Consider the following 27,500-nt stretch of genomic DNA (forward strand, 5'->3'; position numbering starts at 1 on the left):
TCCAACACCACAGTTCAAAAGCATCAATTATCCAGCACTCAGCTTTCTGTATAGTCCAACTCTCATATCCATACATGACTACTAGCCTTGACTATGCAGATGTTGGCAAAGTAATGTCTCTGCTTTTTAATATGCTGTCTAGGTTGATCATAACTTTTCTTCCAAAGAGTAAGCGTCTTTTAATTTCATGGCTGCAGTCACCATCTGCAGTGATTTTGGAGCCCAGAAAAATAAAGTCTGTCAGTGTTTCCATTGTTCCCCCATCTATTTGCCATGAAATGATAGGACCAGATGCTATGATCTTAGTTTTCTGAATGTTTAGTTTTAAGCCAACTTTTTCACTCTCCTCTTTCACATTTATCAAGAGGCTTTTTAGTTCTTCTTTGCTTTCTGCCATAAGGGTGATTGTCATCTGCATATCTGAGGTTATTGATATTGTTAGTAAAATTTATCTATTATGCTACTTTTCCCCAAGATTCTTAGCTGTTTTTAACTTTCTGTATTCCCAGATAAACAATAGCAAAACTTTTTCAGCTTCCAAAATAAACTACATTCACTTTTATTTGAATATGTTACAACTTAAACTAATTTAGAAGGTACTCACATTGTCCAAACTCAGTGTACCCCAAATATGTTTCACAATGTACTCAAGTCTTGATGAAGTCCCTCATTAGTTTAGCTTTTAATTTTCCTCATATAAGTGACAAATCTTTTTAAAGCTGTCTGTATGTTATCATTAATAGAAGTTTACTATTATATTTAATAATAACACATTAAGCAACATGTTGTTCCATCCTAAGTTTATGTCGTATTTCCATATGGATTGCTAGAACTTCCAGAGTAACATTTAACAAAGGGTATATTGGTAAGAATGTTTAACTGGTATAATGTTTCACAATTCAGGTAATACTGTCTTTTGAAGGGACCTTATAAGGCAAGTGCCATTACTTTGGTTTTACTTTTGAGTAAAGAGACTTATTTTGTGACAATTATACACATCTGTCAATATGACACATTGGTCACATTTTTGTTGATTTTTACTCTATCTGCTTTTTGTTATGATTAAATTCTATACTTGTTTTAGCGATCTACAGTGATTTAAGTGAGATAAATCATGCTTTTTCCTACTCTCAAGTATCTTCAAAATTATCAAATATATATCTAAAATTGTATTACTTAATCTAAAAATACAGTTACTATTAATTAAGCATTTACCACTTGCTACTAACATAATAGATATCAATTTATCTCATAATCTTTGCTAAGCATCATTGCTATAATTTTTAGCAGGAAAAAATAAGTTTAAAGAATGAAAGTTACAGATCTCAAACTATCTAAGAACTACAGGTCAAATTCTTATTGGTCAGACCCCAATATGCAACATGGGAAAGTTATGAATTCTTATATATTCATTCTATTCTCAGACAACTCTAAAATTTTTTGTACTAACTGTTCAATTTTTTTTTCAGTTTTCAGGTAATAATAAAATTATCTTCTAATAATGGTCATTTTATCTTCCTTTCCAAATATTTACTCATGCTTTTCCTGTTTTATTAAGTAAAATAATATTATATATTAATTCCAATAGCAGGAATTGTTGTTATAAACTTGATTTAATAGGGCTTTCTTAGTGTTTCATTGTTAAACAGCTCTTGCTGAAAGTTTGACAAAGAGATAATGTATCATATTGAGAAAATATCCTGTATTATAAGTTTCATAAGAGATTTTATTTTTAATGAGATGAATATTGAATTTTACTAATTGCCCTTTGGATGCTTTCAAAAAGTGATATATATTTCTTTTACATTTTAATGTTATTAAAGCTTAATAGATTGATGAATATGACTATCATTACATTCTTAAAACATTCAAAAGTCAATATGCTGTTGACCAACATGTTTCAAAATGTGTCAAATGAGACAGTAATTTTTACCTTTAATTTCTTTTGCTGAATTTTGGGATTATTATGCTGGTTTATTAATTGTACAGTTTTACATGTACTTTTTACTTTTACTTTTTTGGTTTTTTACTTTTAACTTTTCTGTTAAACAGTTCAGATAAAGCAAGGCATTGTCTATTACTGTAAAATTTGAAAGAACTTCATGATTTTAAAATATCTAGGTTTAAAAAAATATCATACTCTCCAAGCAGGAAAATAAAAAATATCAACAAAAGAAATATATTGATCCAGAATTTGTTAGGAGGTATTTCCCTGATAATTTCTTAATTTTTCATTTACCTTATTATTCTGATAAGCTTCACACCTTCTTTTTGAGAGAAGTTTGAGTATTTGTGTCTCCTATGAAATTATAACCTATTACATAGCAATATTCCAAATTGTGTGCTAACTACCTAGCTTATAAAGTTTCCTCGATGGCCCAGAGGTGAAGAATCCGCCTACAATGCAGGAGATGCCGAACTTCCTAGGTCAGGAAGCTCCCTTGGAGAAGGAAACGACAACCTGCTCCAGTATTCTTGCCTGGAAAATCCCATGGACAGAGGAGCCTGGTGGGCTACAGTCCATGGAGTCCCAAAGAATTAAACACAACTTAGTGAGTAAACAACAACACAGAAACAACATAGCTTGTATATATTTTTTAAAACACCCTGTATCTGTAGTAAAATTCCTTTTCTCTTCCTCTTCCCTAGTATTAAATATATATATTTTATCTATATTCTTAAAATGATTAGGAAGATTTTCTTTTTCTCCCCCAAGAACATACCCTTAAATCTGTATTGTTTTCCTTATAAATTTTTTGTCCTGCTCTTATATAATTGCCCCTTCCTTCATTGAGTTGATTATACTAATTAATAGTTGTTTTTTTCATGATAGTAGCCAGCTAATGAAAGTGATAAATTAGTGTCTAATATAAAACTTTTATATTTTAAAGATAACCTTTATATAAGATGATCCATTTTATGTTTTACCTTAAACAGCCTTTGTTATTATATTTTTATTTTTGTCTTATATTTAACCAGTAATTTTCCCATTCTTTTATTTTTAAGCTATCTTGCTCAATTGATTTTTGTTCTATATCTCTCAGACAGTACACAATTCGATCCAATCTGAAAGTCTTTTTTTTTCCAATTGGGAGAACTTAACATATTCATATTCTTTGCAAGGTAAGTACATGTATTTTTCTTACATCATATTTTATTTGCCTTTTTTAGTGCTTTCTATATTTCCTGTTTTAGTTTCGATTCTCCTTAAGTAGCTCCCAGTCAAGTTTATTTGGGAGGTGATCACAGGAAGCACAAGTGAGAAAGTGAGACTAGAACATTTTTTTTTTTTTTTTAAGGCAGTTAAGAGTCACATGAATTCAAGCAGTACCTGTGTGAGCAAATGAGACTCCATGTCACTGAAAATCCTCTGAGGAACACACAGAGGACCTTGGGACTGTTCCATTGAAGGACAGGAAAGCTGGAGATTTTATCAACTGATTCCCTATCCTCACTGGAGAAGATCTGCTTCCAAGGTTTTTAAATTCCTGGCACTCTTAGGCTGTCTTCTGAGTGGGCTGATGAGGTCCCTGTAGTTCCAGAGAAGGCACTCAGGCAAAGATGGAGGAAGTCGAGACACAAGAGTGTTTGTGGTGGAAAGCTGTCAGTGGGTGAGGGGACTACCCACTGAAGATATGGTAAACCCAGCAGTAGGCCAGGGGAATATGGGGCATTAACAGTATCTAGTACACAGGATTATGGAGGGTGCCCCACATTTCACTCTGCTAATATAAAATATATACATCTTATCTTTAATTCTAAAAATATTTATCAACATTTTAAAATACTTGACTGTGTACATTTCCAGTTGTCACCATTAACAATAAAGTACACACTTTGGATTTACCAGAATATAACCACAACATGAAGGGCACATATTTTAACACTGCTCACCCTGCTCTCTACTGCTATGCCTCCCTTTTTGGAAGAAACAGAGACTATAACCTAAATTTTTAATATAACCCACTTACTATTAGTATAATTTTATTTTTATAATATCTTTCTCTTTCATTATAATTACTTAAAATATGGGCAGCAGGTTAGATAAACCATAATTGCAACAATTCAACCTAATTCTTTATGCTCATTTAGTTTTTCAGTAGGTAAAAATGTACCTATAAACATTTAAATTAAGTACATGTATTTTTCTTTATCATATTTTATTTTCCTTTTTCTAGTGCTTTCCATATTTTATTCCCTGTTTTAGTTTAGATTCTCCCTAAGTATCTCTGAGCCAATTTTATTTGGGAGGTGATCACAGGAAGTACAAGTGAGAAAGTAAGACTGGCTTACATGGTCTACAAGTGGCTTATATGGTTTATAAATGTCCTTATACTTTAACATATTAATGACACTTTAGTTATTTTTTGTTGCTGTGAGTGAGTGAGTGAAGTCACTCAGTTGTGTCCGACTCTTTGCGACCCTGTGGACTGTACCCTACCAGGATTCTCCATCCGTGGGTTTCTCCAGGCAACTGGAGTGGGTTACCGTTTCCTTCTCCAGGGGATCTTCCCGACCCAGGGATCGAACCTGGGTCTCCTGCATTGGAGGCAGACACTTTAACCTCTGAGCTACCAGGGAAGCCCTTTTGTTGCTGTAGATAATCCTATTCCTTAATTATTTACATATTATTGTTATCACTCATAGTTCAGAATAGTTATTAGACCAAAAATACAATTCTGATTTTCCTTTTTGATTTTCTTCCCTTACTGAATATCAGATTTTTTTAAACCCAGAAATCTATCCTTCTCCACAAAATAGATGACAGTCTAATAAGTACCTTTTTAAAAATTAATATTGCTTGCCATATGATGACTGCTTTCAAATTCAGAGCCAGGGTATTTTTTTGCTCTGTTTGAATGTCTATAAAGTTTTCTTTTAGTACATCTTTTTATATTATTTCTATTAATTTTATTTTGGCCTGTTCTTCAAAATTATTATCCAACTTTCAGGTCTTTATTGACTGTCCTTTCCCTGTCTTTCCTATTTCCATCCCTTTCTTCCTTTCCATATACATTCTATCAAAGCTTATTAAGCTTTTACCACATATAACTCATCAGAATTTCTGTTCTTATTTTGTTTCTATTACATAGTTCATTTGGCTACAATATTTTTTCCCACAGTAGCAGAATGAACTAGTGGGTATGAGTTCTTCAGAGTCCATATTCCTTTGACTTTCATAAGAGGTTTATATACGTTTTAAAAAATATTTCACTCCAGTATTTCTTTTCTCAAAATTACTGTCTTCGTATATCTTGTGTTACATTTATCTTCTTTTATATGGAAGACTCTTTTTAGGGTTTTACTCTGTTTACACATATTGAAAAGAAGGCACATTCTAGACCAGTAGTTACAAACTACTTCTACTTTTATCATCTGAGTTTTTCTGTAAACTATTTAAAACTCTTATAGATCTCAGGCTAAAAACTGGTTTCATTAAAGTTTATATCATCTCTTTTATAATTTAATTGCCTGCCTAATTTATAGCCATAATAGCTGTATTGTTACTAGTGAATCTCCTATGAAAGGAGCTAACTTTTACAATTATTTTTCTATGGCTTATTTTCCTTATTCCCCATGGTGTTCTGTCCTTTCTGGGACTCCTCCTCCTCTGTCTGCCACTCCTACTCCTTCCAAATATGAAAATATCCTGCACTCATTTCCTGTTTCAAATGAGTTTCAAAAAACTCATATCCTGTTTCTAACAGGTGTGCTTACTCTAGATATTCCTAAGCAAACTAATTCTGAATTCAACTGATATATTTAGTAAATACTTTCGAACATATTTCACTCCAATATATCTTCAAATATAGCCTTAATATAACAGACTAAGGAAGTATTAGTTTCTTTCTTAATCGTCTTCGCTTAGCTCTTATAAACCCATAATACTTTCTCTGGAAAACATTTGTAAGGAATTCCCCACTGCTTTCATTTAATATCCCATGCTTGATTTTTCTGGCATATGGATAGCATCCTCCCATATTTTCCATCAAAAATGCTAAATTTTCCTTCTGTTTTTATAGTTTTTTGTTCATTTCACAGTGATCTGGAAAAGAGAGTGTCAGATTTATGTACTGATGCTCCAGTCGTTTCTCACCCATGATTCCTGTCTAGTCCATATTTTAGATGTCACCACACAGATGTCTCCTAAAGTTTCCAGCTGCTTCTTATAAAAAGTCATTTTCAGATTTTTCTTTTTTTTCTCTCTATGTCTTCAGGAAAATGTTCTCTTTCCCTTTTGTTACCATATTATTTTCCTTTCTTAGGCTCTGACCCCACACCTTTTAATGGGAAAAATCTGTATCAGTCATGTCTGATGGCAACAGTGTGAATGAAGTGTTATTTGTCCACTTTACTCTCCATGTGAGAGACATTCCAAAAGCTTCCCCATCTCATTTCTCATCTGAATATCAGGTTGCTCTGCACTCATCTATTGCAGTTTGTGAAACCTAACAAACATTCATCAACTCTGATCCACAGGACTAAAATTAGATCCTCTCTTGCTCAAAATGGCACTTTTTCTGACTAAGTTAAAGAGTAAGATGCAGTTGTTCCATCTTGCAGCAGGAGAAAGCACAAAGACCTCATGGCACATAATCCCAGCCCTCTTCTGTCCCATCTGCTTCTGAAGCTTTTCTACATGTTATTAAGCACCCACGTGCCCAGCAAGCTTTCACCTATCCCCTTCTCTTAGTTCTCATTCTCGAAAGCTAGTCTCTGAATGGGTACAGAAAGAGATGAACCATCCGTGATAAGGATAATGAACTAGAAATCTTGGTTCTAACCAAAGTACGTTTTTACTGAATTAAAAGTTTGCCTAGTTTACCGGGTACAGTTACTCTGCATCTTGGGTTTTTCCAGACCTCAGAATAGAGTGATGAAACATATAGTTCTATCTTCTTTTTAAATAGATCATTCAGTTCAGTTGCTTAGTTGTATCTGACTCTTTATGACTCCATGGACTGCAGCACACCAGGCCTCCCTGTCCATCACCAACTCCTAGAGTTTACCCAAACTCATGTCCATTGAGTCGGTGATGCCATTCAACCATCTCATTCCCTGTCATCCCCTTCTCCTCCTGCCTTCAATCTTTCCCAGGATCAGGATCTTTTCCAATGAGTCAGTTCTTTGCATCACGTGGCCCAAGTTTCAGCTTCAACATCAGTCCTTCCAATGAACACTGAGGACTGATCTCCTTAGGATGGACTGGTTGGATCTTGTTGCAGTCCAAGGGACTCTCAAGAGACTTTTCCAACACCACAGTTCAAAAGCATCAATTCTTCGGTGTTCAGTTTTCTTTATAGTCCAACTCTCACATCCATACATGACTACTGGAAAAACCATAGCCTTGACTATACGGACCTTTGTTGGCAAAGTAATGTCTCTGCTTTTTAATATGCTGCAACCATTGGATTTAGATTTAAGTGTTGCTTCCATGTTTTGCTTATTTACATAATATAATGAAAGTCAAAAATAATTATACCAATTACCTCTAGTCTGGTCTATGGAACCCAGAATAGTTCAACCAATTTCTTACCATTTCAGATTTGCCCTTTAGCCATTTTTACAGTCACCTGAAAAATGTATTATATAACCACCACATATCCTTAGTATGTGATGTTCTGGACATAATAGGATAACTAGTATCATTTTCTTTAAAAGACTTAGTCTAGGAGGAGGAAAGAACCTATATATAAACAAGCTGCATGATCTTGTATGGCTGTTACAGTACAATCCATTATGCTAGATTTTCAAAAGAAAAAATAGTCACTTCATGAAGGTAAAATTTAGAAAAGAGAGGCAACACTTGAGCTAAGTTTAAAAAGAGAAACAAGTGCTTAAAAATGTCACAGTGGGGACAACTGTAGTCAGAGTCAGATATTTCAGGTAATAAGAACAATGTCTGGCATGATATTGCCTGGCATACTGGATGAACCAAGAGTAACTTGACATAGCTGAATTATACTATGGGAGAATAACCTAGCTGTCATTAAGACAGCAAAAACATGGTCCAATAAAAATGTGAACCCATAAGTCCAATATATAATTATTATGATCTATGTATAGTACTATCAGTTTATTTTTACACTTCCCCTCCAAGATTGGTCTGTTGTAATAGTTTCTACCTCCTTTTTTGTAATTATCACTTAGGAGGTACTCGCTGTATAAATCATATTTATGAAACATTCTAAATGTTCCCAGTTTGTTATTTCAGTTTGAATGACTAAAATTCCCTCTTTTACACTGCCCTTCTGTAACCATACAAAAATCTAGAAATACAAAAATATCCTAGCTCATTTTTAGGTAAAATAAGTCACAGATATTTAACACAAATATACAGCTATGTATTTTCTAGACCTTAAATAGCACAGATCACAATTTTTCCTACATTGAGAGACAAATGTTATGCACTGGCTGAAGTAGCAAAGCACAAATGTATGGCATATGGTACACAGTTAAGAAAATTAAAAATGCTTACACTGAGAAGAGGTCATAACCTAGTGGGCATAACCAGAACCTAGAGGGTTCATTGCATTACTGGAATGTCAAGCAAGAGCATGGCAAGAGAGTGTATCATACATCAAAAGTATTTACAATGCCAGAGAGAGACAATTTGACAATGAAGAGTGAAATGGTAAAGTACTTCAGCCTAAAAATGCAAGGAACAAAAACTAAAGAAAAAATTATGATGGTTACCTGCAACAGACCATTAGCATGAAAGGTGAGTGACATTGAAAAACTGTGAGTCAACACTTTGTGCACTAAATTGCTCTCTTATTCAAAGGGGATTTTCAATTCTCCTATCTTCTTCTGAGGTGAAGATAAATAATAATAGAAAACAAGCTTTCCTAAATTATGTAGAAGACAACTTTATGACTCATAAAACAAAGGATCCTAGAAAAAAAGACTGTATTATATCTCTTACATACCTGGAAAATAATATTTGGGCTAGTATCATAGGCATGACTGAGTGACTTCACTTTCACTTCTCACTTTCATGCATTGGAGAAGGGAATGGCAACCCACTCCAGTGTTCTTGCCTGGAGAATCCCAGGGATGGGGGAGCCTGGTGGGCTGCCGTCTATGGGGTCGCACAGAGTCAGACACGACTGAAGCGACTTAGCAGCAGCAGCAGTATCATAGGCAGCTATAATTGAGAATGGTTTTAACAAAATCTCATGCCACATTTTTGCTGCATGCCCAGAAGCCAGGCACCATCCGAGGCACTTGTCATCATACACCAGTGACCAAAACAGATGAAGTTTACCCAAATAGAAGTTAATAAACATAATAATTAGGTAAATCATATTTTGTATTAGTAGTGATAAATGCTACATAAAAAAGTAGTTTGGGGGAGTGGTTTAGATGTCAGGGTGGAGACAGAGGTAGGTTACAATACTAGATAGGTTAGTCAGAGTATGTTTTGTTAGGAAAATTGGACCTGAGTAAATATTTGAAGGAGGTGAAGGAATAAAAGTGATCTTTTGTGAATGGGTAATGGTTCAGGGAGAGAGTAGCTATGGAGTTTGTGTTCAGATTTCACACATATTTTGACGGTTTAGTCAACATGATTTGCTGGTAATTTGGAGTGTAAGAGAAAGAGATTAATTAGGATGACAAGGTTTTGGACAGAATGATAGGAAGGATGGTGGTGCCATCACATGAAATGGGGAAGGCTCCAGTTAAGCTGAATTGAGGGGAAGCTTACAAGTAAATTACCAAAAGGAGTTTAGGATATGTTGGTTTTGAAAGGATTATTAGATATCCTAGTGAATGTATTTGGAGAAGGCAATGGCACCCCACTCCAGTACTCTTGCCTGGAAAATCCCATGGATGGAGGAGCCTGGTAGGCTGCAGTCCATGGGGTCACTAAGAGTCAGACACGACTGAGCGACTTCACTTCCACTTTTCACTTTCATGCATTGGAGAAGGAAATGGCAACCCACTCCAGTGTTCTTGCCTGGAGAATCCCAGGGACGGGGAGCCTGGTGGGCTGTCATCTCTGGGGTCGCACAGAGTCGAACATGACTGAAGCGACTTAGCAGCAGCAGTGAATGTATTAAATATATAGTTTGGTATAATAGTCTGAATTATGAGATATAGTTGGTTGAATGTACAAATTCAGGCATATCAATAAGTAGATAGCAATGAGACAAAATTAGATCAGTAAAGGAATGATTGTCCACATAGAAGATGACCAAAGACTGAGCCTTGAGATACCAAATATTAAGAGGGTATAGAGAAGAGAAGAACCCAGGAAAGGAGAGTGAGGGTACCAAGAAGTAAGAGAAAAACAAAAACAAAAAAGTGTGATATCCTAGCTGATAAGTGAAGAAAGGGTGCCAAGGAGGAGTGATCAACTTTACCAAATGCTTCTAAAAGTTCCAGTAATACTAGGGCTTCAAGCTGACCATTTGATTTAGAAATGTGGATACCATTTTATACTCTGACTCAGTTATTCTGTGACGTGATAGAGATGAAAGTATGACTGGAGGGGATTAAGAAAGAATAGAAGATCTGGAGAAAGCAAGAGATGAAAGTATGACTGGAGGAGATTAAGAAAGAATAGAAGATCTGGAGAAAGCAATTATTGACAAGTCTTTCAAAGAATTTTGATTCCAAAGAAAAGCAATGATATATGGTGGTAGCTGATAGAATTCTTTTTTCCACCTTCTTATTAAGAGTAAAATCCTGGTGGCTCTGACAGTAAAGAATTCGTCTGCAATGTGGGAGACCTGGATTTGCTCCCTGAGTTGGGAAGATCCCCCGGAGAAGGGAACAGCTACCTACTCCAGTATTCTGGCCTGGAGAATTCCATGGACAGAGGAGCCTGGCAGGCTACAGTCCATGGGGTTGCAAAGTGTCAGACACGACTGAGCGACTTCACACTTTCAATCATATATTCCATCAGTCAAGATTCAAACAGGGAAGCAAAACCATTAAAAGTATAATAGATAAGTGATTTTAAGGATAAGATCATTGACCATTTGTGTACCAACCTGACTTTACCTAGATAGCTGATAAACCATTTCTGAAAAGAGTACTCTCTGAGAGTACTTCCACAGGAGACTAGCATTTGGATTGGTAGACTAAGTAAAGAAGACTGCCTCCACCAATGCAGATGGGCCTCAGCCAATCTGCTGAAGGCCTGAGTAGAATAAAAAGCAGGAGGATGAAAGAATTTTCTCTCTGCTTCATTTGTGACACCCATATTCTCCTGTTCTCAGTCATCAGTGCTCCTGGCTGTCAGGCCTTCAAACTACACCAGACTCTCCTTGTTATGCAACTTGCAGATGGCAGGTCATGGGACTTCTCAGCTTCCATAATCATGTGAGCCAATTCCTATAATATATATTTAAATGTGTGTGTGTGTGTGTGTGTGTGTGTAGTATCTGTGTATGTGTATCAAACAAAATAGGATACATATATTTATCTATGTATAGCTATATCACATGTACATAATAAATATTATATATAAATATCATTTACATATGGATAGATAATAGGATAGATAACATTTTAATATATTATATGTATATTATATATATGCTATTATATTGGTTTTATTTCTCTGGAAAAACCTGATATAACTTTATACATTTGTGGGAGGAGCTCAGAAAGTAACTACAAAAGCCAAAAGGCAGAGTTGGAAGATCAGATAATAAGAAACTAAATTACTAACCAGATATCCTAAAACACTGAGGCGGTTAGGTATTTGGAGCTTGAGAGGACATCTGGAAAACCAAGCATGACCAGGTATCAGAATGGGACCATTATAAAGCTAATGGAGAAGATCATGACATTCACGGTTTATGAATCTAAATTTGGGCCTGCAGTTACTATTGGTCAGTAGGGAGGACACTCAGGGAGCCATGCCAAGAAGAGGGAAGAAAGCTGAAATCTGGCAAAACCTCTGTTCTGTTCCACATCACTAGGGAAATAAAAGAAAATCTAGAACCTATTGGTTTCTATGTACCTGTCTTACACCACATCTGTCCCCACTGACCTTCAGAGAAAAATGTCTGCTGCTACACTTGAACCTGCCAAATCTCCTGCAAATTTCTCTTTTGGCCAACTCTAACCTGGAGCTACACAAGAAGAGGTTTCTGGGAAACTTAGTACAGCTAAGAAGAGAAGGGAGCAGCAGAGCATGAGACGGCTAGATCACATCACCAACTCAATGGATATGAATTTGAGCAAGCTCCAGCAGACGGTGAAGGACAGGGAAATCTGTTATGCTGCAGTTCATGGGGTCGCAAAGAGTCAGACACAACTTAGCAACTGAACGACGACAACAAAAACAACACATATGCTGATCCAGGAGAGAGGAAAAAAACTGATGATGCAGGCAACAGAGAGGAGTAGATCTGTAGTTATAACCTTGAGTAGGCAAGAGGGTACATAATAGCTCATATACAAGGTGAGGAACTACATTTAGAACAGAGCAAAGGTATTTGGGTTAACAAAAATATATTTCCAGGAAACGACAATCATCTCTGAATGCACTGATAACAAACATTTTTTAAATTTATTTTATTTTTTTTTTCCTCTGAGACTATTTTATTTTATTTTTTTAAATTTTATTTCATTTTTAAACTTTACATAATTGTATTAGTGTTGCCAAATATCAAAATGAATCTGCCACAGGTATACTTTATTTTAATTGGAGGCTAAATTTATTTAAAAAATAAAATAAATTAATTTCAAAAATGTTTGTTATCAGTGCATTCAGAGATGATTGTCATTTCCTGGAAATACATTAAAATAAAACATTAAAATCATCAAGTTAGAAAAATTTTGGTATCTTTTAGGAGGTAATCACTACTTGCTGCTGCTGCTAAGTCGCTTCAGTCGTGTCCGACTCTGTGCGACCTCATAGACAGCAGCCCATCAGGCTCCCCCGTCCCTGGGATTCTCCAGGCAAGAATACCAGAGTGGGTTGCCATTTCCGTCTCCAATGTATGAAAGTGAAAAGTGAAAGTGAAGTCGCTCAGTCGTGTCCGACTCTTAGGGACCCCAAGGACCGCAGCTTACCAGGCTCCTCCGTCCATGGGATTTTCCAGGCAAGAGTACTGGAGTGGGGTGCCATTGCCTTCTCCAATTACTACTTAGCTGAATACAAATCTTCATACGTTAAGTCACTAATAGTGAAAAATGTGTTTGTTAGTGTAGCTCAATAACTTTATGTTGTATGAAATGAAAATGAAGATACAAAATGAAAAATATAACAGATTTATTTACTTCTAAATATTAATTGACCTCACACTTGGCCTTGATTTCTTTTTTTTTTTAATTTTATTTTTAAACTTTACATTATTGTATAGTTTTGCCAAATATCAAAATGAATCCGCCACAGGTATCATTAGCCATATATAGTCTCATGAATTCAATCTGTTTTCCCTTTGTCTCTATGTAGATCACTCTTTTGGTCAGTCTGCCCAACTGCCTATTTGACAACTCCACCCTAAATTTTCAAGGCAACTCTGATTCAACCTGGCCAAAACTTAATCCATGGTTTTCTGTATCCCATACCTCCGCCAATTTTGGTCCTTCTCTAATCATAAAAACCAATTTTTCAAGCTGGAAATATAGTATCTCTCCTACCTTTGTCTCTCTCATCTTGCTCAATCACCCTTTAACTGCCTTGCCCTGTTCCTTTGTTTCTAGTAACCGCCACTTGTCTCAGTTTACAACAAATTATCTAATCCACGCAACCTAAACTTATCTCCTGGAGAATTAAAAGAGCCTTGTTGTTAATCACCATCATATTTCTTCACTCTCACCCTAGTCCGTGCTCCTGAAAGTGCTGTATTCAAGTGCTTACTTGCTCAGTTATGTCTGACTCTTGGCCACCCTATGGACTCTGGCCCTCCAGGCTCCTTTGTCCATGGAATTTTCCAGGCAAGAATACAGGAGTAGGTTTCCATTTCCTTCTCCAAGGGATCTTCCTCATCTAAGGATTCAACTTTTGTCTCCTGTGTCTTTTGTACTGCAGGCGGGTTCTTTACCAATTGAGCCATCAGGGAAGCCCCCTCTCTATCTAATACATTAGTTTGGCGTTTTGTTTAAGTGACTGAATCACTTTTCAATGCTTGTTTTTTATAATTCCTCTCAAAATAATTACCACACTCTTTAACAAGAACTACCAATTTATGTGTGCTCTGCCTCTTTTATCTCTTCAAACAGGAACAGTGGGAGAAAAATGAAGGTACTATGTTTTTATGTAGTAAGGATATATTTTTATATTAGTAGAAGAGGGAAACATTATCTTTTAAAACATATATGTGAAACCTTCAATTTAATGATTGACAAAATTTCTGTATAGAAGTCAAAACTAGTAGATTCTAGAGTCTACAAAAGGCATCATTGGATTCCTTGAAAACCAAAGAAAATGGTTAGAAAAACATTAAACAAAGGTTTGCAAAGTTAATGGGTTTATTGCAGAGTGTCTCAGATCTTATAATATACTAATATTAGTTATAAATGTCAAGTGTGTGGCACTGGACAGACTTACTGAGCCTTGAACCTTTTTGTTACGAGTGCCCCACAGAACAACTGCTCTGCAGAACAGTTTTGGGAATGCTGCCTTTTCCATTTAAGAAGAAAATGGAGGGCTGAAGAAGTTGGGGTTGAAGAAGTCGAGAGAATATATCAAACAGAGCTTGAATCGCTCTGTGGGTTTCAAGAAGGGGAATCTCACATAGTTAAGGAAATTTTGTTGGACAGAAATAAAGTAAGACAAACGGGAGTGGAACACTGGACAGAGGAGCTGAAGATGTGCAAAATCATTGAACCAATTATGGAAGGGGAAGAAAGTTAAAAAGACCTCCAAGTATTCCCTAAAGTATCTGGGTACTTATGAAAAGAAAGTCAAGAGTTGTGTTTCCTGGCATAAATAGTTTGACACTTGGTTTTATGACTTATGCATCTGTATAAGTCCTAGCCATCATATTCATTATCTTATTATTAGTTTGACCAAATCCAGATTATCCAAACTAACTGAAACACCAGAAGACATTTTTTTAAAGAGGCAAAGCAATGCAATACACATTTTTTAAAAAGGACAAGCATTGCAAATAGCAAATTATAATACTGAATTAAAAACAGGAAAATAAAAAAAGAACCTTGGTCTTTTGAGGACATTGTTTTGAATATATCTGAAAGGAAAAGAGCAAAACTACTTTTCATCTAAGCAATACATTACCAAAATATTGTTGAAAAATAATTTGAGAACTTTGTGTTTTCAATTCCATATATCTGGAACAACAAAAATATACATTGACTTTTAATGAGAAGTATGGGCCTTGTTAAATTTCAGTGACCCTATTAGAGTAATGAGTTGGATGGCCTTCTAGAAATTCTCTGATCACTTCTTTTTGATAAGAATTTTATACTGTAATGTATAATTATGAAAAAAATGAACTTAAATAGGACAAAGACAATTCAAAAAAATCTTCTTTACACTATAGCAATTTTTGATTCAGGATCTAAGAACAACAACAAAAAAAAGGTTTGCCCCTTTTTCTTGTTTCACATATGTCTTAATGCCCCAAAAATGTAGGCACTGCTTTCCACACTCTCTTCTTGAATTATCTCATGAATCATAAATTACACCCTCCACCAGTGTTCAAATCCCATTTTCTCTGCATATAGAAATATACCAGCCGCCAATCATTTATATCAGAATATAAGAAAGATCTACAGGAAGTCTCCCCAATCAAAATACAGAAATAAAGGTACATGGGTTTTTTAAAAATATTATTTAAGCATACTGTTTATGTGTATACAAATCAAATTTCAGAACATATTTTATCTATATTGATTACAACAGGAGAAGAAGAATGAGTTATAATAGGGTCAGCCAAAGATGAAATAAAAATGTCTTGAAGTAAAGGACAGATATTTGGGTAAAAATTCCAAGAAGGGCAGCTCTATTTAGCTCACCGTTGCCCCTACCCTTCTCACCAACCAGGTAGTCCTACCACAAACAACAGTATTTTGTAACTTATCAAACAGCATGAACTCAGCTGTACCTGATATTTTAAAAGGCACATCTACATGTTTTTAAGTTATTTTTATGAAAGAAAAATCAAAGATAGATTTTGTTTCCTTAGCCAGCTTTCTCTATGAGAAAACCCTAAATGTTCCAAGATAAATGATACAAGAAACAATGAGTAGTAAAACCCACATATAGACAGCATAGTCCAGACTGCATCCCACCAGTTTTTACTTATCACACTTCCCATGAAACTTTTTATCAGGACTACTAACAAGTACAAAATGACAAACCTGAGTTTCACCTTTGTTGTCTCCTCAAAGTACTTTTCTTTTTTTTTTCTCCAGACGCTCTAATGAGCAGTGAAATGGTCCAAAAGTAGACATCAAGAAGTAAGAAGAGAAGGGGTAATGGCCTGTATAACCCGAAAACTATAGAATCAGTTCCTGGGTAATTGAGTGTTGGTGGGACTTGGCAAAAAGAGAGCCACCAGCTATAATTCATTCAGACTTAAAAGAAGCTCTCTTTCCAGTATCAAAGCATAATGAAGAACTGAGTGCAAAATGCACTGCCAATTTATGATTATAGCATTCAGTGATCCATCCAAGGACTAATGCTATATAATCATGAATATGAGGGAAGGGCATATGATGGGTACAAAGAGCTATTCTAAAGGCAGATCTGCAGGAGACAATTACAATTAGATTGTATGAACTGACACCAAAAACACTTTTGCTTTAGTTTTTAATAATTATGTATCAATTCAATAGAGTCTTTCCTTTTAAGTAGGTGGTGTGGTTTGGTGGGTACAAAGATATATTTCTGCCTTTGAAATTTTAAAACAGAGTGGGGAATAGGACCATACTCTTAAATAACTTCAGTTAAGGGAACACTGTGGAAGTTCAGAAGAGTGAGCAATTAATTCAGAAAAACCCTTCCTATGTACTTTGCCATGATTGTTTGAAGGTCCAATAGTATATAATGCATGTTAAAGTCCTTGTATAAAAGCAGGAAAAAGTCATAAGGAGAAAAATTACCAATCCATTCATTTAAAAATAATTTTAGTTGGAAACCTACTATGTGCCACGCATTCTGCTAGATATGAGGATAAAAAGCAATGAGATATTACCCCTATTAACAATCCACTTACTGTGTAACAGAAAAAGGAAATGAGTAGAAGAAATACACACCATTATACAAATAGAAAGATTACAAATCTAAAGGACTTCTCACATAATGTTTGTTTTATTTAGCTGAATTTTCTAAATGGATTGATAAAGATATAATTCTCTCTGCTATAAACTGATAGAAGCATAAACAAAATAATTCACAAATGGTGTAGGCTAAGTGATGCAAATATACTGCAATTCTCAGGAATATCTCTGTCATTGCCCAAGAACTCAGTCTGTAATATACAATCTTCCCAGATTGTATAGTCAACGATTCCCAAATGTGGCTGCAAATTAGAGCTGTTTCAGTCAGTTCAGTCATTCAGTCGTGTCCGACTCTTTGCGACCCCATGAATTGCAGCCCACCAGGCCTCCCTGTCCATCACCAACTCCTGGAATTCACTCAGACTCATGTCCTTCAAGTCGGTGATGCCATCCAGCCATCTCATCCTCTGTCGTCCCCTTTTCCTCCTGCCCCTAATCCCTCCCAGCATCAGAGTCTTTTCCAATGAGTCAACTCTTCTCATGAGGTGGCCAAAGTACTGGAGTTTCAGCTTTAGCATCATTCCTTCCAAAGAACACCCAGGACTGATCTCCTTTAAAATGGACTGGTTGGATCTTCTTAAGCTGTTTAGACAACTTTAAACAATTACAGATACCTAACTCTAGCTACAGTCACTCTGCAAACCACTTTGCAAACCACTGGCCTTGACCATGGGGAACATCTAAATTTTGGCAAGAGCCAAGAGTGACTACTGAAAGATAAGCTAGCTTATGGGTTAGAGAGGATCAGGAATCACAGGGAAAGAAAGGGTATCTTTGCACATCATCATCTAAATTCTCTCACTCAACTCTCTCCCCACGCTTCTACCTTATTCTGTATTTCCTCTATTTGGCTTCTCCTCCCCTGTGGGAGATCTGAGAGCCATACTTCATTGACAATTAAAGGAACAAAATGACAGTTCAGGTTAACATTATTTCTGTACACTAAGAAATATCCCTTATATGAAAACACAGACTATAGAAATTCTTTGGGAAAAAACAGATGTAAAGATTATTCTATAGTTCCATTAAGTTCATTTGGAAAAGTATAGACTTATTAAGCATAAACAGGGTAGGTGGATGGAGGGAGAGAACAGGACTGGTTAATGGATTAAGTGGAAAAATTCAGCAACATCATCCATGAGTTCTAGATTTTTAAAAAATTCAATAATTCAAAGAATTTTTAGCATCAATCTATGCTTAATATTATTGAGGATTACAAAAATAGGAAAAGCGATATCTCAATGTTAGCATGATTATATTCATCACTCTATATTTGATTTAAGATTTGGTTTCATTTTCATTTCTTGGTTAAATAAATAATGGGTAAGCATTAACCATGGGCCAGGTATTGCACTAGAGATAATATATTGCAGGCTGAGTCCTTGCTGTCTTGGATAATACTTTCTAGTAAGATAAAGACAACCAACGAAACTATATCATAAGGTGATAAAAATAGAGAATAGGATCATTACGAGGACACACAAAGCCAACTTCATGAGGCTTGCAGTCAGCAAAGAATTTCTGGAATTTAGCATTCAAGGTAAGGCTTGAAGTACATGTAAGAGCTTTCCAGTTGGAAAATAAACAACAAATTCTCTCAGAAATGTACATGCACAGTTTTGAAGGTAAGGTATACGTTCAGGCAAGTGCCAAATAGTTCACGGCAACGTACATTGTGGAAGATGGAGAGATGTGAAGAAGACTAGAAGGGCCAGATTTTAAATTGTGAAGTCATGTTAAAAAAGGTGGACTATATATTAATAAGAAGCACTGAAAATATTTTAGCCATGAGGACTCTAACTCAGGTTTGTCTTTCAGTAAATTCACTCAGCCTTCCAGTTTAAAAAGACTCAAAATTTAGACAGAATCAAGACTAGCACTAGAGAACTGAATCAGTTAGGAAGCCAATCAAGTACTTCGGGTGACATGATGAAGGGTATGGCCTGGATAATGAATAAGAAAATGTAATGAAGTGCTGAAACTGAGCAACATGAAAGTGATAACACAGAGGGACTTGGTGATGTTTTAGATGTGAGTGTAGAACAGGGCAAGGTGATGGTTCTAGATAAACACATAAAAGGAGGAAGAGGTTACAGAAAATATTTGGGTCTTTTGACTTTTCCATGATAAGGCAGATGTCCAAATCAGGTATCAAATAACTAGCTGAAAGTGTGGGTCTAGACTGAAGTTTAGGAGGGAGAACGAACTGCAGAAAAAAGTTTGGGTAACTTTAATCTATGAGCTTCCCTGGTGGCTCAGACAGTAAAGAATCTGCCTGCAACACAGGAGACACAGGTTCAATCCATGGGTTGGGAAGATCCCTTGGAGAAGGGAATGGCTACCCATTCCAGTATTCTTGCCTGAAAAATCCCATGGACAGAGGAGCCTGGCAGGCTGCGGTCCATGGGGTCAAAATGAGTCAGACATGGCTCAGTGACTAACACTTTAACTTTCAATCTATAGATTGTAATTGGAGTCATGGAAGTTAACAGTATTGTTCAGTTTTAGTTTGTAAATGCTGTATAATAGAAACAAAACCAACCAAGGAAGAGGACCCTAAAACCAATTAAGGAGTAGCCAGAGAGGGAAGAAAATTCAAGAATGTGGTTGAGAGGAAGCCAAGGAAAGTTTATCAGGGACAGAGTACTCAGTTTTGCCGTAGACTGGTAGAATGTCAAATTAAAAGACATTGAGGGGTCTTTGTTTGCTTAACCTCCTACAAAACACACTCTCTCTTCTCATATCTTGAGATATTTATCTATGCCCATTCTAGTCAGAAAATATGTTTTTTTTAAACTTCACGTGGGTTATTTGCATGTTTCCTCTTCCACAGTAAAGAGGAAAATTGTTACTGCCTACCAATTAAAATTGAGTTTTTAGTAATGCCTATTCTATAACCAACTTAAAGGAATGATCATGGTCTTGCTGCTGCTGCTGCTAAGTCACTTCAGTTGTGTCTGACTCTGTGCGACCCCATAGACAGCCTCCCACCAGGCTCCCCCATCCCTGGGATTCTCCAGGCAAGAACACTGGAGTGGGTTGCCATTTCCATCTCAAAGTGAAAAGTGAAAGTGAAGTCATTCAGTCATATCCGACTCTTAGTGATCCCATGGACTGCAGCCTACCAGGCTCCTCCATCCATGGGATTTGCCAGGCAAGAGTACTGGAATGGGGTGCCATTGCCTTCTTCGTGATCATGGTCTTAGGTACCATGCAATTATTTCTCTGAAAAAGTATTCATTTGTCATCAATTAGACATGCCAAGCTATGCTGAAATCCTGATATGACTTTATAGCTATAAGCTCTATGAGGGCATGAAATGAACTTAGTTTCTCCATCATTGTACTCACCATTATTACTGGCACAAATTAGATGCTCAAAACACATTTCTGAATGAATGAATAAATAGATTAATGAACAGAGTACCTGAGTCGAAAGCCAGAATGATCTGATATTTACATTATATAGTCTGCAAAACGGAGATGATGAATTCTGGGGAAGGAATCAACTGAAATGCACAAAATAAATATTAACTGATCTTCTGGGAAAAACCCAAGTATAGTTTCACACTAATTAGCAGAAATAAAAATCCTCTGTCCAACCCTTAGATGCATCCATGCATATATTAGCCAACAAAAGTATTTAGCTCGCTAAACTCTGTTAAGGGTTATTAGAAAATACGAGAGCCAAAAATAACTGAACAAGTGACTAATGTGACAACATCAAAATCAGCACTGACAAGGGCAAAACAGTGCCATGTGGAAGCAGCAGTGTAAACGCCTCATTCATGATAACATGTCATGGATTAATACCAGGTGCTCAGTAAATCATTTTTAGTCACTTTCTTTAAAGCACTGGTTACTAACCACTACAGTGAGCATCATTCCACTCCCTCTCGTTTTTTCCACTACAAAACACTAAAGATAATAACGCTATGCTATGATCACAACCATTGTATGTCTTCCATTTCCTGTTTCTTTTTACAGTATATTCAATTAAGTGATTTGAGTTAATGCATATTCTGAGTAGACAGAACTACTGCTCTGATCATTCACAGGAAATAAAACTTGGAACTAAAAGTTACCACCCATGCCCACCAGCCAGGTCCCTCAACCCAAAACAACCTTACATAAGCAACGGCAAGCATGTTGGAGGGGTCTCTAGGAATAAATAAAACAATGCCAAAGGTCAGTGGGTAGCTAAGGATGGACAAGGTACAACCTTTTCTCCCACTAGCACCAAAGGAGTCAACCAGGACACTTTAAACAATAAGTAAAATTATCTCCCTCCACACAGATCCAAAGACAGGCATTTCAGGAATTGGTTCAGTGCCTAGGGATTCAGGTTTTTCATTTCCCTACTCTGCCATCCCACTGGATTAGTGTCTTCATCCTTTGCCTTCCCTACCCATGTTGAAAGACAACCGCCACCATTTCAGAGATCTCACGTAGATAAAATAAAACTTAAGGGAAATTTTTCTCTTCTGCTTCTCCCTTTTTGGGAGATAAACATTTCCCAAAAGTCTTCCAAAAGACTTTCCTTCAAAGTTCATTATTCAGGGGTAGGTCACATGAACATATCTAAGTGCCCTCTAAACTCAGGCTCAGCCAACAGGGCAGAGGGAGATGAGAAATGGCAACCAACAGTGTAATTCCTTTCTGTTGGCATTCTTCACACTTGGCACTTTCTTTCCTCAACCTTATTTCTCCCATTCCACTTTTCTAAGCTGACTTCATTGCCTTTTACATAAGCCTGACTGAAGGTAGTATTTTGTCTCATGTTGAGCTTATGTATCAGTAGTACTGCAATTTCTCTGTGTAAAATACTTGGTCTTTTGGATTTTTAGATTGTGATTGATTACATTTAAAAATAACATATGAAAGTCAGAAAACTTAATTGGAAAAGCAAGAGAAAAGTTATTCTTGTACACAGAAAACTGATTTCTTTTGTTGGCTAAATGGACCATAAATATTTTCAGTGGTTTTAATAATAGTTTACTTACAAAGCACTAAATTTGGGGTAAAAGAAAAGCAAAGTTTAATGTGTCTTGATTGGGGAAAAAAAAAATCTTATCTATAGGCTTACTACTTTAAATTAATGACAAAAAAAGAACTACTCTACTTTTTTGGTACATTAGCATTGCTCTCTACACTCAATACTGAAGACTCCCTCAAGTCTACTCTTAAAAAGGATCCAGGCTATAAAGCAGAAAAGCCTTGTAATGCAAAAAACAGGATGTCCGAGGTACTATAAAATCATATAATTTTAAACTCAGAAGAGATGACTAATTTAAACTCCTTGTTTCACAGATAAGAAAATGGAAACTCTGAAGTATGAAGCCCAGGGTCATCAATAACTGGGAAACAGAGCTGAGAATTCAAGTTGTCTAACTGAAATTTCTACTTCTTTCCTATTTTAAAATTGCCCTTTCCACTAATATTTAAGTATATTCTCAAATTTCAGTCTAAAAACTAAATGATCATAGACTAAGTCAATTTGATTAACAGAAAGTTAATCAGAATATCCTTTTTGTTTCAATTTTGATTACCAAAACTTCCTAAAATACATTTGCTTTCTTCCTTGCCTTATTAAATAGGTTGAGTACTACTTAATGAGTCCTGAATTGTTTTTGATCTGGAAGATCTAGATAACTTCACAATAAATATCATATTTTTATTGTTTTATGACCAGATTTCATGTTTATAAAATTAAGCTGGATTTTTTTTTATTATTGGCCCTATATCATTTCCTGAGAACAATGCTAAGTTGATCAGTTTTATGTTCACATAGTTATTTTGCTTCTAAAACAAAGATATAAGCTCTTTTATTTAGATGTCCAGCACAGAAAATAATTCTGACTTGTATTTTTATGTATTTTTATTTTGACTTTCCATAGTTTTAATATCATCCAGCATGAGGAAGTGGCAGATCAATGATGAATGAATTGAGGATATGAAAGATTTAGTCACTGTTCTCATTCTCTGACCTGATAATCCAAGACCAGCATTAATAAATGGCATCAGGAAGCCTCCCAAGGGTTTATTGAGGGAAGAAAAAGAGCTGTTCTTTTCTTTTCCTCGGAAAAGCATAAAGCCCTTCTACTTTGCCTCCTTAATTAAATTAAGCCAGTTGTGGGAAACTTTGAGCATTCTTCTAGAGGTGGAACAATTATTCTTGTACACATGTGCATCATTTTCTGTGCTTCTTAGTGAACCAACTGTGGAAACACCTAAACTGGGAGCTTCAAGGACTGCAGATTCAGAAACAGCTTCTCTTCTCTAACTCCACTCATACCTGGAGTTAGGCTGGAACAAGAAAAAATAGTGCAGAGCAGGGCACAACATAATAAGACTTGATAAACTAGGAAGTATTCCAAAACTGTGCTCTCCAAATACTTGGGAAAATATCTCCTCAAAATGTATAATTTAGTCAATAAATAATATTTAAAATAATCATGAATATACTTATTTTAAAATAGCAATTCCTAGTTAAATTTTTGCCCTCCATGCTTCCACTATGAGACTTACCTATAGAAAAGACAGAGTTAAAATTAAATCCTCTTCTTATTTTGGCTACAAAACATAAATAAGGTATAAGATGCATCTGTTTCAGATTAATTACAGCATAAGTTGAACACTGTTTTAGAAACAATTTAGCATATCTCAGCAAAGTGAAAATGAAAGATGATAGTATCATCATTCCCAAACTATACGCAATGTGACTAAGTACCAGTGTGGCTGAATCATAACCATCAACTGATGACTGAAAACACATTGAGCTCTTAATATCATTCAACATATCATGAGTTCCATAAACTACGACTTCTAAGATACTGCCTGAAATGAACTCAATAGGATTCACCAATATAGAACATGCATTAGCTCTGAGTATTTTTGGAAATTTTGTTATACTTCATAAAAAGTTCTAATTTTCCATTTCTAAAAGCATGTGTTAACTCAGTAGTTTGCTCTGCGATTACTAGAGCATTATGTGTATTTTCTAGCTTTATAGCTATATCTTAATTTCTATATATTTACATATTTGCCCCATATTTATTGCACATTCCCAAAGACATGATTGATTTTTAGGTGTACATCAATAAGAGCCATGGTAAAAATTAAATATATATATTTTTTTTTCACACACACAGTAGTATATTAATATACTACTGCCAATCTTAATATTCTTTAAAACTTTCTTTTTAACATCCTTTAAAATACATATTAAGTGCATGTTAGGAAAAGGACATATTATACATATTTATGCCTTCCTACTCTACCTCTATACCTGGAACAATTTATTTCTGCAACAATGGCTGAAAGAGTAGTAATTTATAAATGAGTTTCATTTTAAAACTTTAACAAATCAATTCCTAAAGGAACAATTTCTTCTCATAATAGATATCAATAACTATCAAGCCAAAGACTGATAATAGGCTTTTATCAACAACTTGAGGAGTGACATCAGCAAGATGGTGGCACAGGAGGTTCCAGCCCTTGCCATCATGTACAGACACTGATTGTGGCAACCTCCTTAAGATAAGCATGCCTTCTTAAATAGTGTTGGGAAAACAGGATATCCACAGGTGAAAATATAAAAATGGATCCTTATCGTATACCATACATGAAGTCAACTCAAAGGTTTAAATTTGGGGACTGAAACCATAAAGTTCCTAAATGAGAGGGGAAAATCTCCATGACACTGGTCTAGGCAATAATTTTTTAGATATTGCACCAAAAGCCTAGACAACAAAAGCAAAAACAAATATCTGAGATTACATCAAACTAAGCATCTTCTGCATAGCAAAGAAATCCATGGACAAAATGGAAAGGCAATCTACACAATGGTAGAAAGCATTTTTATGAACTAAATGACATATTTCTATGGCAAATCACATAGCTGATAAGGGGTTAAGATCCAAAATATATACAAAAGTCATACAACTCAATAGTAAAACTAAGATAAAAATAAAAAATAACCTGATTTAGACATTTTTCCAACAAGGGCCATGAAAAACTATTCAATACCACTAATCATCAGAGAAATTCAAGTCAAAACCACAATGAAACATTCTCTCTCACTTACATGAGGATGTCTATTATCTAAAAAGAACAAATCTTGCCAAAGAGGAGAAGAAAAAAGAACCCTGACACACCAATACATGTTGGCAGGAATATAATTTGGTGCAGCCATTACAAAAAACTGTATGGAGATTCCCAAAAATATTAAAAACAGAACATTATTAATTAGTAATCCCACTTCTGTATACTTATCCATCCCCATGTTTATTGAAGAATTATTCACATTATTAAGCATTACCCAGAGCCAAAATGTGGCAACAACCTAAATGCCCATCACTGGATGAATACATAAAGAAAATGTGGTATATACCTATGATGGAATACTAGTCAACCTTTAAAGAGAAGAAACTCTTGCTGTTTGTGGCTTCATGGGTGGTCATTATACTAACTGAAATAAGCTAGACATAGAAAGACATCACCAGATGGTCGATACCAAAATCAGATTGATTATATTCTTTGCAGCCAAAGATGGAAAAGCTCTATACTGTCAGCAAAAATAAGACCAGGAGCTGACTGTGGCTTGGATCATGAACTCCTTATTGCCAAATTCAGACTGAAATTGAAGAAAGTAGAGAAAACCACTAGATCATTCAGGTATGACCTAAATCAAATCCCTTATGAGTATACTGTGGAAGTGAGAAATAGTTTTAAGGGACTAGATCTGATAGACAGAGTGCCTGAAGAACTATGGACAGAGGTTCATGACATTGTACAGGAAGAAGGGATCAAGACTATCCCCAAGAAAAGAAATGCAAAAAAGCAAAATGGCTGTCTGAGGAGGCCTTACAAATAGCTGTGAAAAGAAGGGAAGCAAAAAGCAAAGGAGAAAAGGAAAGATATACCCATTGAATGCAGAGTTCCAAAGAATAGCATGGAGAGATAAGAAAGCCTTCCTCAGCAATTAGTGCAAAGAAATAGAGGAAAACAACAGAATGGGAAAGACTAGAGATCTATTCAAGAAAATTAGAGATAGGGAATATTTCATACAAAGATGGCCTTGATAAAGGATAGAAATGGCAAGGACCTAACAGAAGCAGAAGATATTAAGAAGAGGTGGCAAGAATAGAAAGAAGAACTGTACAAAAAAGATCTTCATGACCCAGATAATCACGATGGTGTGATCACTCACCTACAGCCAGACATCCTGGAATGTGAAGTCAAGTGGGCCGTAGGAAGCATCACTACGAACAAAGCTAGTGGAGGTGATGGAATTCCAGTTGAGCTATTCCAAATCCTGAAAGATGATGCTGTGAAAGTGCTGCACTCAATATGCCAGCAAATTTGGAAAACTCAGCAATGGCCACAGGACTGGAAAAGGTCAGTTTTCATTCCAATCCCAAAGAAAGGCAATGCCAAAGAATACTCAAACTACCACACAATTGTACTCATCTCACACGCTAGTAAAGTAATGCTTAAAATTCTCCAAGTCAGGCTTCAGCAATACGTGGACCGTGAACTTCCAGATGTTCAAGCTGGATTTAGAAAAGGCAGAGGAACCATGGATCAAATTGCCAACATCCGATGGATCATGGAAAAAGCAAGAGAGTTCCAGAATAACATCTATTTCTGCTTTATTGACTATGCCAAAGCCTTTGACTGTGTGGATCACAATAAACTGTGGAAAATTCTGAAAGAGATGGGAATACCAGACTACCTGACCTGCCTCTTGAGAAATTTGTATGCATGTCAGGAAGCAACAGTTAGACTGGTTCCAAATAGGAAAAGGAGTACGTCAAGGCTGTATATTGTCATCTTGCTTATTTAACTTCTATGCAGAGTACATCATGAGAAACGCTGGGCTGGAAGAAGCACAAGCTGGAATCAAGATTGCCGGGAGAAATATCAATAACCTCAGATATGCAAATGACACCACTCTTATGGCATAAAGTGAAGAAGAATTAAAGAGGCTCTTGATGAAAGTGAAAGAGGAGAGTGAAAAATTTGGCTTAAAGCTCAACATTCAGAAAACTAAGATCATGGCATCTGGTCCCATCACTTCATGGCAAATAGATGGGAAAACAGTGGAAACAGTGGCTGACTTTATTTTGGGGGGGCTCCAAAATCACTGCAGATGGTGATTGCTGCCATGAAATTAAAAGACATTTACTCCTTGGAAGAAAAGTTATGACCAAGCTTGACAGCATATTAAAAAGCAAAGACATTACTTTGCCAACAAAGGTCTGTCTAGTCAAGGCTATGTTTTTTCCA

The 27,500-nt window shown here is 35.8% G+C and overlaps 1 long non-coding RNA gene and 1 other non-coding gene across 7 annotated transcripts in view; both read right to left on the reverse strand.

Annotated features, from left to right (window-relative positions):
• LOC123332766 overlaps nucleotides 1-27,500 on the reverse strand; it is a 404,401-nt gene that overhangs the window by 324,709 nt on the left and 52,192 nt on the right. The window lies entirely within an intron of this gene.
• TRNAW-CCA lies at nucleotides 4,510-4,581 on the reverse strand. Its single transcript has one exon. It is a non-coding gene; the product is annotated as a tRNA-Trp (tRNA).

This window comes from Bubalus bubalis, chromosome 3 (assembly GCF_019923935.1).
Source record: "Bubalus bubalis isolate 160015118507 breed Murrah chromosome 3, NDDB_SH_1, whole genome shotgun sequence".
Lineage (NCBI taxonomy): Eukaryota > Metazoa > Chordata > Mammalia > Artiodactyla > Bovidae > Bubalus > Bubalus bubalis.